Below are 14200 nucleotides of genomic sequence, written 5' to 3'. Positions count from 1 at the left end.
TTAGGTTGTCTTCACACCTGATCTTGTAGTGGTTTGGTTGGGCACCAAAATTGCAAAATTTGCTACATTTACAGCTGATGCAGTTCGCTTTTAGACTGTGAAATGATCCAAAACTTTTAAATAACCTGTTCACGCACTCGCCTGTGGTGGCTCTTCACCAAGAACTACTGAAGGAGAAAACGCAAAAACCTCTGAAGAAGACATTAGCTCAACTTTCTTCTTCATGAATGTGAATAAAAAAGGAGTGACATCAGCTTTTAGTTGTTGTAGGATTTCTCTTTTGTCCTTAGGAAAAGACCATGATCAATTTCTCCCACTAGTGCCAGACACTTCCTCTAGTTTTGGTTGTGTTTACCCAGAATGCCCAGCACTAGGGTTCTTGCTTCTTTTGGAGCATTTCCCATTCTGCTTTCATTTCATCCACAAATGCATTCAAACCGCACCAGAGTTTGCTTCAACTGAACCAAGCCCTAGTTTAGTAGGTCATTTTTGACTGTTTTTCAAATTGAATTAGCTCCATTTTGATCTGATTGGATGAAGATTATCTGTGAACGGCTATTTCAAAGATTTCTAATTGGACTCAGTTCTAGACTTGGGATTATTTCAAGGGTGCATTCACACTAGCAGTATTTAGTCCACATTATTTGAACCCTAGTTCGTTTTCTTAAAAAGTACAATTTCTTTGAGGAATTTTGATTGCACAATCAAACGCTGATGAACACCTAAAAAGAATGAACTGTGGTCCATCTACAAATGTAAGTCTTGGTTAGGTTGAAGTGAACTCTGGTGCAGTTCGAATGCATTGAATAAATTAACTCCAACTCTACCATGGTTTTGTAGGAGAAAATGGTGCCCAATCTGGATTTAAAGTCATTAGTTTTTCTTCTCTCAATTTTATGTGTGTAACTAAATTTGATAAGAAGAAACAGGCGTGTCAGCGCAGGATGAGCTAGCAATATCTCTCTCTGTTTCGCTTGTGTTGCAGATTTTCATCTGAGAAAGGCTTCTGCTTTGAAAGAAAATAACTGGAGCCTTGAAAACAATGGGTTGTAAAAAAAGAACTGCTGAGGATAACAGCAGAGGAAGATGAAGGGATCCGTCCATCCCAGCAGGAGGATGAGCAGTCCAACCACAGCTGCAAGGAAGTACTGTGGTTAGAGATGAAACGGGATTGAGATAACTTTATCTTATATAAATATATACAACAAGCTTTCCTGTGGAAGACGGAGGTATGCACATGTACATACAGAGAACTCCATTAAAAGTTTAAAAAAGCTTTATATGTTTGTTTTTAGTTACTTAAGTGAATGTAGTATTCCTTTTGGTTAGTGCTTTACAGAAGTATGTAATCTCTTGAAGGGAAAACTACTGATCTTTTTTGTTAGGCATATTTTGTGAAGTGGGGGAAAAATTGGGTTTTTTAAGCCTAGTTCACAAATAAAATTCCTTCAGTACAACCCAGAAACAATCTATTAGTAATAAATAGAGTCCATCTGTTTGTAATTTAATCTCAGAATCAACCCTGTTTGTAGCTGAGTTTCAATTACAAATGTGTGCAAACCTTTGTCAATATTTTGCTAATGTTGTAAAAACACAATTTCATAATTGTGGTGTTTTGATTAGATAAAAAAAAACTGAATTAAAATCACGTGTTTAAGTGTATTCATGCAGTAGGTCAGTAAAAAACATGCCATGTTATTCTCCAAATACTTCCTGTAGTCTTTTCCTTCATTTGTGCCAGTGTCAACATCCCGGTTATTGATCACGTGACTCTTGTTATACGAAAAAAGTTTGTCTATTGCAGTTTTGCAAAACAAATAAATTTTAATAAGACAAAAAAAAACACACTTCATCTTGGTAACAACTTTTTAATCGAAAAAGAAGAGCGTCTTTCAAAATTGTTGTGTTTTCATTGAGCAAATTTATTTTCAAAATATTAAAATTGTGCATTATATGGAAACGACAGCCAGAATGAATTTCTGTATTTGAATGTGTTCACTATCCATTTTTAACAATGCAGAACATTTCATATATTGAATAAAATAGCTTCTAAAATGATTTGTAAAACATAATTCATCCAAGAATAGCGCTGAAGCTAAGCTAACTCAGAGCTAGCAGTCCTCAGCATGTCGGGGGAAGCTGTAACCGCGGCTGTGTGCAGACTAGTTGGTGTTTTCTCTCCTACTTTCCTCCTCCTCAGGGTGTGACTGCAAGGTGTGGTCCCAGCTGAAGCTCATCAGCAGCAATCAGGAGCATTTAGTAGGGCGGATTCCCGGAGGCGGACGCTGTTTGGTTTTCGCACTGCATGAGGTAAACAAATCCTCGGATACTAGTAACTTCCCAGAACGGACCTGTACGTCCTCTGTTCCCGTCTGTTCTTCCGTCGATGATCCGTACCTGGATCAGAATTATGTCGTCTCCATCAGATCTGTGTCTCTTCCTTATTATTAACTCCAACTCTACCACTGTTTTGTAGAGTTTTGGAACAATTTTTGCTTGCACCCCAGTGCTATTCCCGGACATTATGAAACAACACACTCAATTTCTCTCCATATATTTTAGATAGGGTGACCAGACGTCCTCTTTTTCCCGGACATGTTCTACTTTTCAGACCTAAAAAAATGTCCGGGGGGAATTTGAAAACCGTCCGGGATTTTGGTGAACTGCCTCAAAACACATTACACATTACCTCCCCCCGTTGGCGCATGTTTGACCCAAATCTGGTCACCCTATTTTAGAAAAATTGTTTTTGTAATAATTTGTTAATTTCATGTTAATTATCTGATTGTCAATATGGGTTTAGAGCCAAACGATCAACTTCAATGGCCATAATTTAACTAGTAGAAGATATAAATGCAGTTGATAAAAGATAATATACTGTGGGAGTGTTTACAGACTTCAAAAAAAGCATTTGACACAAAAGATTATGGATTAGTTGTAGATAAATTGGAGAAATAACTTTTGCAAGCTTAAATAAAGACATCTTATACAAATAAATAAAGTGAATTCTGATTTGCTAGAGGTCACCTGTGGAGTACCACAGGGACTGGTGCAGGTACTAATCTTTTTTCCCTTTTTTTTACTTTGCATAAATAATATTTGTAATCTAGGAATCTAAACAGCTAACATTTACTTTATTGGCTGGTGAAAAGACATTATATTGCCCTGGAAATAGTCTGGAGCAGCTTCTCAGAACGGTATGTCTCATAACTGAAAGTGTGTAGCGGAGTAAACCTTCCTGAGACCAAAGTCAGAGACTTAAAGATCACTTCAGTCACCATCTAATTGAAGTTATATTAAATATAACACTTTATATACGGTGTCCAAACATTTCTCTGAGCTGGTTTAGTTATTTTTGTTTCTCTACATTGGTGATATTACAACAAAACAAGGTTTCTTTAAGTTTTAACATTCAGTTTTTACCTTCAGCAGCAGGAACTTTAAATCTAGGTATTTCTGCTAATATTACACTGGGCCAGATCAGGCCTTTCCTATTGCTTTTTCTTGTTGATCTATTTGCAGCACAAACAGAATAGTGCAGGGATCTCAGACTCATTTCTGTTTTGGGCCAAATGAAGATCACTAAAGCTCTTAGCGGGCGGTTGTGCCAGAATGTATTGCTAAATTCTGGCACAACGTTTTATTGTTCACAAAATGTCAAGGAATTCTTAAAATGAAACATTATTGAACATCTTTCAGTCCCTTCAGGATTCTCTGATAATTTTTGTGATTTTTTTTGCAGTAAAAATCAAAGTGTTTATGGCACTAATTTGGAAATATTCACGCTTATGTATGATGGTAAATACAACTTTTTCTTACTCGCTGTATGGATCATGGACTATAATCTGACATCAATTAAAGTTGAGGCAGCTGTTTAGTACAAGTAAAAAAAATTTTGACAATTTTTGAGAAAAAAATTGTAATAAACTCCCAATTATGGGAGTATTAGCGCAAAAAAAATGCAGGGATTTGTTGATTTTGCTTGAATTTGGTCAATAATTCTCAAGAAACTGGAAAGACTGACATAATTTGGCAGTAAACGGATAAAAACAGCATTAATTTGATTGATAACATAATATTTAAAACTACTTAATGTTTAGAGGGCCACATAAGAAGCTACGGTGGTCCGGATTTGGTTTGACATGTTTGGTGTCGTGTATTCAATTTGTAGTACTAAATTACAGTTTGGTCTTTAAAAAAAAAAAATCTAAAATCTATTACTTTTCACCAAATTTATTCATGTTTAAAATGCAAAGTGGAACCAAAGTCAAATTCTTTGTTTCTGTAACCAATAAAGCTGATTCTGATTATGACTATGGCAAAGCTTCATTCTTTCACTTAAAATAAAACACATTTTTATACTTAAGAATATGAAATGAAAAAGAGTCACTAGGGAGCCTGGTAACAAAGTGATGTGAAGCTTTTCACTTTTATCCAAGAGCCAACTCTCACCACATTTTACTGTCAATCTTGGATCTTCTGACTGAACTCCTTTCATGCCAGAAGGCATTTAAACTGCTTTGCAATAACGTCTCCCTGTTATTCAGAACATTTTTCGTTTCTCTCCACACCTAAAGCTCATGGTAGAATGATAATATTTTCAAGCAACATCTCACAGCGTGTCTTTTAAAGCTATATGGGAACGGTTTAAGTAAAGCTGGAGTTGAATTATTGGTTTTATATGCAGATTATAGGATGGCTTATGTTGCCTCCAGTACAGTAAAAATACCAGCCTTGCTTGCTGTTCCAAAGTTAGAGATATTTTCATATCAGCATCACATGTGCATTCTTCTTTTAATTGTGAAAATTAAGATAACAATGCAAAGCTATATGTCTAAAAATACAAAATCTGCCCCTTTAGGTTACTTCCCTGTGATGCATAAAAGCACTACACAGAAACTTTATCCTGCCAATCTGCATTCCTTCAACTCAGACAGAAACACAGAGACGAGTAAGCTGATAAGAGCAGATGAAGCAAGATTTCTGTGTGCCAACTGGATCTCAGTGGTTCTTAGGAAAGATTCCTCTAACAAGACTATTTCTTTGTACACAATACAAAAGAAAAATCAGAGCTACATGTGGCTGTCTGGAAATATCTAAAGAGAAGTTCACAGCCTTTGCAGCTCTAACGCCGGAGTGTTTTGTCGCCCTGCCAACCTTTGCTTTGCTGCACAACTGGAGGGCAACAACATCAGAGAAAATAGCCACACTGTACCAGTCCACCACTAAGAAGCCTTTTAACCTGAACACGGTCAAAATGACCCAATTGGAACGGATGGATGCATCTACATGAGAGCACAAAGCATTAATAGATACCAGTCAGGCAGCGTGGCATGTTTACCCTCCTGCAGGGGCAAACATTTTAACATCAACATTAAAACAACATGCAAATCTTAAAACTGTTACACTTTTATTATAATAATGTATGTTTATTAGCAAAGGCTCCTACTTTCTACCTTGTATTATTACAAGTCTAAGCCAGAAAACATAAAAATCTTGATAAGTGATGTTCTAAATCCCTTTTATAAACTGAATGTAAACATTTTTTAAAAAATATATTTGTTACAAACAGTATCTATAACATACCATCTGCAGAAATATACTTCTTCAGGTCAGAAACACCCGATCAGAGCCAGTAGGAGGGTCTTAGCGCTGTCAATCACTCCTCTGTATGCACTGCAGAGCCTGCCATGAATGCTCTGGCTAGTTAGCATGGCGACCGATTGAAGGCGGATAAACTGTTTTCCTGTATTGATAAGTTGTTTTTCCACCATTGACACAGTTAGCCGCACAAACACGAGCATGATGGACAACGCTAAGACCCTCCTCCTGGTTCTGATTGGTTGTTTTTAACCGGGACGGTGCAGTTCTTGAGACAATAGTAGCATTCTGAGGAACTGGAGGAGTCTGATCTTTTCACAGATTATCTGTCTCATATCAAACTGTCACAAATATGTAAAAAAACACATTTTTGTAAAAGTTACATACTGCAGATTTAAATGTTTAAAGTTTCACTTTAGGGCTAAAGTAATTCTTCAATGTCAAATTTAGCCTAACTCAGAAATTATTTTCCTTCGTCTGTCTAAATTCCAGTTTATTACATGTTTTTAACTTAAATATCATCAAATGTAAAAAGTTTTGTTGCTTGTTCCTTAACTTATGTTTTTAAATACACTTTGCCAGCTCTTTAAATATTTACATGTTTGCTTTGCCTTTTTCTGTTCATCCTCACATCACCTATAAAATAAAGGCAAAACACAGAAGATAAACTGATATTTTTATGACATTTTCTCTCTCAGGTGATTTCATGGAAAATGGTTTCAAACTGTGAGAGCCAGGAAACAAACTAGGTCAGCGACTTGGCTTTCTAAACGCTTCTCCTCTTGGCGCTCAGTTGGCGTTTGATCACAGAAAACTAAGACTGTTTGAAACTGTTTTACTTTTGAGATGATTCTGTGTCAGTAAAAAGATGTTTTACCAAATCAAATTGAACACACTATCAGTTATTAATTCTGGTTTTTAAAATCTAAATTTTAGTTCAGTTCTCCCTCTCCTTATTAACTAAAACAGATCATTTGTGTACAATTTGGAAGTAGTTTTTATTGTGGTTTGGTGATATATAAACAAACTAAATTTAACTGAGATGATAATAATAATAATAATAAAAATAATAATAATAGGCAGCATTATTATTATAGAAATAAAAAACTGAGATAAATATATTAAATAAAAACATGTATTTTCATTTCTAAAATGACTAAACCAAATTTAAGTTCCAAAATAAATGTCATTAATTCTAAAACATCTTCTTATCATATTTTGAACATTAAAAAAAAATAAAAACAATTGTGTCTGGATTGAGATAGAAATGATTAAAGAACCTAAATATACCTGATGTTATAATTATTTTTTTAAACAAAAGCAATAACAAACTGAAAAGATGGATATTTATGTATTTTTTATTGAATACGAGGCATGAACAGTACAATAATAAGAATATAAGGGACTTTTCATCTCTGATTAACAGTGTTTTATGATAAAAGCAGTACTAGTGGTAGTTCTTTATTTATTTGCAGATAAAAGTTAACACTGTAACACTTTAAGATGTAATTAATGTAGAAAATTGAAGTGCATCTTTTCTGCAAACCTCATTTAAAACTTCTCCACTCTTAATATAGATTAATAACGGCGAATGCATCGTACCTGTTTTCATGTTATTTGTCAAGTACAAGGATGGAGAGAGCCCACCGAGAGTTTTAATGAAGATGAACAGCCTCTGCATCAGATGAGGTCAGTCTAATTTCACTCTCAGTCAATCTCATGCTGAGCGCCACATTTCCTCAGAAACAAGCATAGAAATGAAACAGAAAGAATAAAAAAATCTAGAGACGAGAAACTGTGAATGCCAGAGAATCGGAGGAGGTAAAATACATTAAAACGAACGAGAACGAGTCCAGCTTAATCAAGCTGATTTCCCTGAAGCGGCTTTTTGAAGGTGGCTAAATGATCGACATCCTTTGAAGCAGGATTAAACTAATTTAGGCAAGAAAAAAGACCTGCTTGGTTTAAACGAATGAGAGCTCTATGTTTTTTAAATATTCCCCCTTGCAGGCTCTACCTCACACTGAGGTCGTGTATTATTTCTGTGTGTTCGTGCATGTCCTGTTTGAGGAGACACACAATGGTTACGTTGTTCCAAAGCGGATTATAAAACAATTCCCATTTCCAAGCCAGGAAACCCAGTTGCATCATGGAGCCAGAAAAAACGCTGCATCATGCTATTCTGGATAAGAACAGAGTATCAAACTGATTTCACTTTGTGCAAGGTTGGAAAAGAGGGGCATTTTTATCCCTCTCATTTGGACAAAATTAATTTTATAGCTTTAAGACCTTTAGATGGGTTCGCATGGTTAGTTATTATTACAAGTGGCCTATTTCACAATACGCTGCATTCAAAGACCATAAAGAGACCTCAGGGTGCTGTAGCTAATTCCTCTCTATGTGCCAAGCATCAAGGACACCACATGGGAGACAGCTGTTAAGAATGGGCCTGAAATCCAAATGACAACTGCAAAAGGCACTAATGGACAGAATGATAACGGGACCCATACGTTGCCTTGAGACGCCTCTCAGGAAGCGGTTGCCAAGGCTTACAGTGAGGAAACAGAAAGGAAGTGATTCATTTCGCCAGGTTATAATGGTGATGCTGGTTTTCCACTGGGAGCTTTACTTGGGACGGGAAGAGGATGAGAAAGCGTCGAAGCTCACCTGGTTTTTGATTTGGAGGAGAGACAGGCAGCTGTTATCAGCTGTGCTCTGACTTCAGAAAGTCGACACAAAAGGCAGGAACATGTTTTTAGTTAAAGCTGCTGCAGGTCAGCGCTCCAATCTGAGGCTTTTGTTGAATAAAGTTTCACAGATTCCACCTTTTTCTATGATTTCGTCCTCCAAAATAAAAACGTATAGATGTTTTCTTTACCAAAGTGTATTCAGTTAGCTCTGAGCAACTTAGGTTTGTGGAAAAACTTGTATTTTCTCATCTTTATTACGGTAACTTATTTGTGAGATCAAAATACACTTGAATACTCATGATGGTTGTAGATGTAATTTTAGACCAGTTTTATTATCATTACTATTTGAAATCTGTTTTGTTTAGGTTGAATTATGTTGCTACTGAAAAAAAAATAAGTAAATAAGAAAACTTCATAACATTGATTTCCAAGACGGTTTATGAAATTTCAAAACTAATCAAGCTTCATTTGATGATTCAAGTGCTTTATTTATTTAATAAATTCTGATTTATTGTGTTTCTGATTATTAACAAATACTGTAGGCTTTTCTGCATGAATAATTGCACCTGTACGAAACACTTTTTGTGGTTTTACTTATTTTGTAACTACTGACATTCAAGTTTACTGTCGGCTTTTTGCTAAGAGAAAACCTCCTCTGACTTTAAAATCTTGTATTTTAAGTTGATTTCAATTCAAGTATTTGTAGCTCAGAATATACAGCATGTAAAGATTACAACATTTAATCCGCCGCCGTTTTCTGCAAAAACAAACACGCAGAATATGGGAAAGTGCTTAAAGTTGCTCATTTTTAAACACGTTTAATGTTCACAAACATGACAGAAAGTACATCTCCGTGTCGTCTTTTGTGGCGTTAAAGAGAAAGAACAGGAAGTAGAAACGTCACCGCTGCTCCTGCTGCTGGAGACGAAGAACTCAAAGATGGTGAAGCAATCACTCGGTTCACACCTAATCTGAGTCGAAGCATGCCAACATGGATAGACCGTGATGAAAAAGGCCAGTGACCTCATTTGGAGAAAGTTTTCAATTATGTCCTCATCCTGCTACAGCGAAGTCATTGCTTATGGAGGTGTTGAGGAGTCGTTTGTGCTTTGTAAACAACCATTAAAAAAATATGGGCAGTTCCTGCAAGACCTTGGCTGAACCAACTCCAGGAACAGTGTGGCTTAACACACTGCTGACGCAACATCCAGTCTTGGCTCTGACTGCGCAACCTCTCTTATTTTCTTAAGTGGCAGTGTCCTATTTAGTACCGCAGCTCTTAAGAAGCATTGTCTGTGAGAGCCGAGGCTCTTCGCTCCTGTAAATCACTGTCAGGAAAGATCACAGGAAAAATGTTTCAAGTTCAGACTCTATCCATTCATCTGCGCTCATTACAGTTCCTCTAAATAATGTTGGCACACTTCCTGAATATTTTAAAGATCCTTAAATTCAGTAATATTTATTTAACTTAACAACTTGCATGTTTAGTTTAGTTTATGTAGGATCCACATTTAGATGTCAGATGATTTTAATCACTGAAATTGGTTTTAGAAATTAAATTATTGTCTTTGGACCTAAAGAGGAACGATCAGGAGTTAACACACAGCTTCACTTACTTCAACTAGAAACTAGAGATTACCGTAGGTCCAAAATCTGGGTGTAGTGATGGACTCAGACTTGACACATAAAGACGGTTACAAAGTCGGCCTTCTATCATATGAAGAATATTTCAGCACTAATGTCCCAGCGAAATCTAGAGAAACTCATCTTTCAGTCGCATTGATTGCTGCAACATTGTCTTAACAGGTCTGCCTAACAAATCGGTCATCCAGCTGCTGCTGATCCAGAACGCTGCTGCTCAGGTTCTGACTAAAACCAGGAAGACGGAGCACATCAGCCCAGTTCTAACGTCCTTACACTGACAGAGTAGGCTGTTAAATACTGCTGTTGGTTTATAAATCACTGGACGGCTTAAATGCATCAAAGATCTGCTGTTGTTGTACTGAACTTCCAGACCTCTCAGATCTTCTGGTTCTGGTTCTGCTCTGAATCCCCAGAACCAGATGTAGAGAAGCAGCATTCAGCTTCTATGCACCTAAAATCTGGAACAAACTTCCAGAAAACTGCAAAACAGCCAAAATGCTGCATTTCTTTAAATCTAGACTAAAAATTCTCCTTTTAGAGCTGCTTTTTATTCATAATAAATGAAACATTTGATGTGTAATGATGAATTTGATGATGGTACTTGATAAAATGTAATGTCTGTTAATGGTTTTCACTGTATGATGTGTTTATTATGCTTTTTATGAGCTACACAAATACACTTGATTGATTAAATAAAAACAAAAAGACTTGGAAAACAACGTGGCAGAATAATAGTAGGTTAAATACATAATTATCTGCAGTGTAATATATTCGACTCACAACCAGGAACTAATCTTTAATCTGTCCTTTAAATGTTTACTATCATTAAATTTAACATCAATCAGCATTACATCACAGAGTTGCAACACCACAGTTCTCTGCTATTAGTTATAACTTTTGCATCTCTTTGTAATAGCAACACAGTTGACTAGTCAAAATTTAAATATTTGACCTTTGGTATGAGGTAAAAAAAAGTAATGAAAGCTTTCTCTATTGCGGAACATAGTGTTGACTTATTTTCTTGTCAAATTCAGAAAACATTCCTGTAAACTCTCTGAATCCGGTGTGACGAGTTGATTTTCAGAGACAGAAGTGATGGGTGCATCGTTCGGCTTTCACAAGATTTTGTGTTTGTGCATCACAATCTGGAGCTGCAAGCAGCCTTGAACTGCCCTCTCCTTTTGGCCGCATTCCAGCTTCCTACGAAGCAACCACGAGTTGTTGCCACCGCCGCCACACTTGAAAACTTCCAGGCTCAACGTTTATGTGTGTAGCCTGTCAGTGGTGCTGAAAACGAGCCTTGAAAATTACACCCAGTCGCATTTAATTAATCAAAATCCAATCGTAAAGCAGCAAAGATTTGGAGAAGTATCCAGCTGCAGGTTTTGTTTATGGCGGCCTGTCAGTGTCAGTCCTGTTTTGATTTGTGGATTCGTCGCTTTTACGCTCATCAGGAAGGGCAACCCTGCGTTGGGATGTCAACTCACCCACTGCAGGTGATGGAAGGTGGAAAACTCTGGAAAAACGAAGCACTGAGCTGGAGAGCTCCTTCATTGACAGACAGCTGCATCCTAGTTGCACAAAGGAGCGTTATCGCAGGTCCTTCCTGTAATATTTTATAATTACCTAACCTTTAAACAAAACTCAAACAGATGTTCACATTCTTGCTGTTATTTATTTATTTTTATTTCAACTGCACATACATACCTGGGTTTTTTGCCATTTTTAAAAATTTCTTGCACAAATATACATACAAATTTAATAATTTTTTCTCAGCTGCAGTATTATTTTCTGTGTTTTGTGCAAATATTTTCTCACTGTACATTTTCCTGCCTTTCTGTTTTTATATTTCTTACCTTGAAAATATGTGTTTCTGTTTACCTTTAAATTACTGACACACCTAATTTTCCCCATTGTAGAAAAATAAAGTAAAGTAGAATATATATTTCTATTCTAATCTATTCTATTAGAACTGTTACACCAGGTTATGGGAACAGTGGTGATAGTAAGGCGGTGCTCTACAAATGCATTTCCTGTGTTGAAGCGCATTAAGAAAACTGAACATTTAAAGCATTTTGACCAGGGAAACTCCCTAAAAATTAAGGTGAAGAAAAGCTGAACAGAACTGTGTCTACATATAAAGTTTTAATATTAAAAACTCTTTTTAATCTGACTGTTATTCTACTTGTTCTACACACTTTTCATACAGGAAGATTATTTGTGATGCACTACATCCTACCTTTATTTCTGGCTTAAACAATAATTGACTTCTCCATTTGATACAAAGGTGATGATGGGTTTAAACTTTAAAGGCTCATGGAGAATTTGGACATTGGATAATTTTTTCAAGCCCATTTTAGATTTTGTTCCCTACAAACTTAACATGCTAAGTAATTAGCATGTTAAAATATATGAATTGCAATAAGATGCTTTGAACTTCTGAACAGGATCTGCGTTGAACAATACGCTGGAGAAATTTCAAGATAACAAATTGGTGCATGTGACCCAAACCGGTTGACTTCCTGTAAGTTTTTGAGAATAAAACCAAGGTACTTTTTAAATCTGACTGGTGGAGTTTTACTTGCGCACCAGTTTTTATACTTACTGTAAAACCTCTCTCAGGGGTTTCAGTTCAAGCTTTTAGGCACTTCCACTTTTAGTTTATTTTCAAAACATCTGCTTGAATTTACTGCAACATTTTCTGATTGGTGTTTCTGTTTGGTCCCATAAAAAAATGTCAAGTCCTTCATCAGGAGAAGAATAACAAAAACATTTTAATAGGCCGAATCTGCAGACCAAATTAAAGTCAGACTGAAGGAAGTTGGAGAAATGGGATTGCTAAAAGAAATCAGTATTTTCATTGTTGTGTCTTCTGTGGATGAGATTTTTCTTAATTGTGCAACTGCATAAAAGATCAAAGGTGTAATTTCTAATAGTAATTTTTGGTTTTACAAATTAAAGTCATGTCATTTTTTCCCCCACAGTTAGTATGCATTGTATTGTAATTAATTTTTATTCCTCCTTAACTTGTACAAAATAAACATGAAGCCTTATTCAGATAGAATTAATGAATTTGTACGGCATAAAACAGAAAGCTCACCTGCTGTTGGAATAAGTACATTAGAGGAAACACAAAACAGCTGCTGTTTAATAATTCACACATAGACCATTTTAATGCTTTGTTGACAAGAACGCATTTAATATTTCTTTGCTCTGTTGGAATCCTGTTCAAGCTGGAGAGCTGTGTGACTAATTATTTATTTGACTGACCTAAAAAGCATTTGCACACAATATAAACTTTTATTTTTTAAAACTGTAAAGTTTTTATGATTTGATATCTCTAAGCTGAAAATCTTAGTGGGGAGTTTTTCTCATATATGTTTTCAAAACTAAATATTTATGATCATTTTATTTGTAACCAGCTGGACGATACTACGAAAATATGGCACATTTCGTTTCTGCAACAGGAAATTTAGTTTAGTTATTACTCATCAGAATCGTTTGCTGGTTCAGAGAAAGACTTATGTTTTCTCATATGTTCAATTTACTGACTATAATTAGCCTCCCTGCATTTCCTGTGTGTCGCCACAAACAGAGGCTTTCAGGCTGACTTGACAGCTCGGTAAGCAGAACCGACTCTGCATCCAGCTAACCACTCAGAGGGTCAAATCAGTTTGCTCCAGGTGTCTTCACAAAGTACTGGATCTTGGTTGTACAACTTTGTTAAATTAATCAGTTTCTCTAATCAATTTTTTAGCCCTCCAAGCAGGCATGAAAGTGGTTCAGGTGCTGCTGAACGACACGGCCAGTAGGTGGCACTCATGATCCTGGACGATCTGTTTTCAGGGAATAATAACTGCAATAAAAACTAAGACAGCGGCAAATCTGACCTTCTCTTGAATTTTACTTTAAAAATTCCTTAAATTATAGATTAAATTTGTAAACTAAAATTAGTGGATGATCTCTTCTTTATTTAAACTCTCCTGCTCGGCATGAGAGCCTCTTGTTCAAGCATTTTTCACACCTCCTGATGTGATTAATGCAACAGTTCCCCCTATGGTCCATCCTCCAAAGTCCCGCAGCACATCAGACTCTCCCATCTGTTGCTCTATTGTTTCAAGATAAATGATGCTTCTGCATGCAGCATAAGATAAAAATCAATCCATTTCTCTTTGCATCAAGAGCTTTTACCGTTTTTAACTTTGAATTCCAGAAAATACATCCATCATTTTCCACCTCCTAAAAATATGTGAGGCAGTGACTAT

The sequence above is a fragment of the Gambusia affinis genome, linkage group LG12, assembly GCF_019740435.1.
Source record: "Gambusia affinis linkage group LG12, SWU_Gaff_1.0, whole genome shotgun sequence".
Classification (NCBI taxonomy): domain Eukaryota; kingdom Metazoa; phylum Chordata; class Actinopteri; order Cyprinodontiformes; family Poeciliidae; genus Gambusia; species Gambusia affinis.
This window is presented reverse-complemented; position numbering follows the sequence as displayed.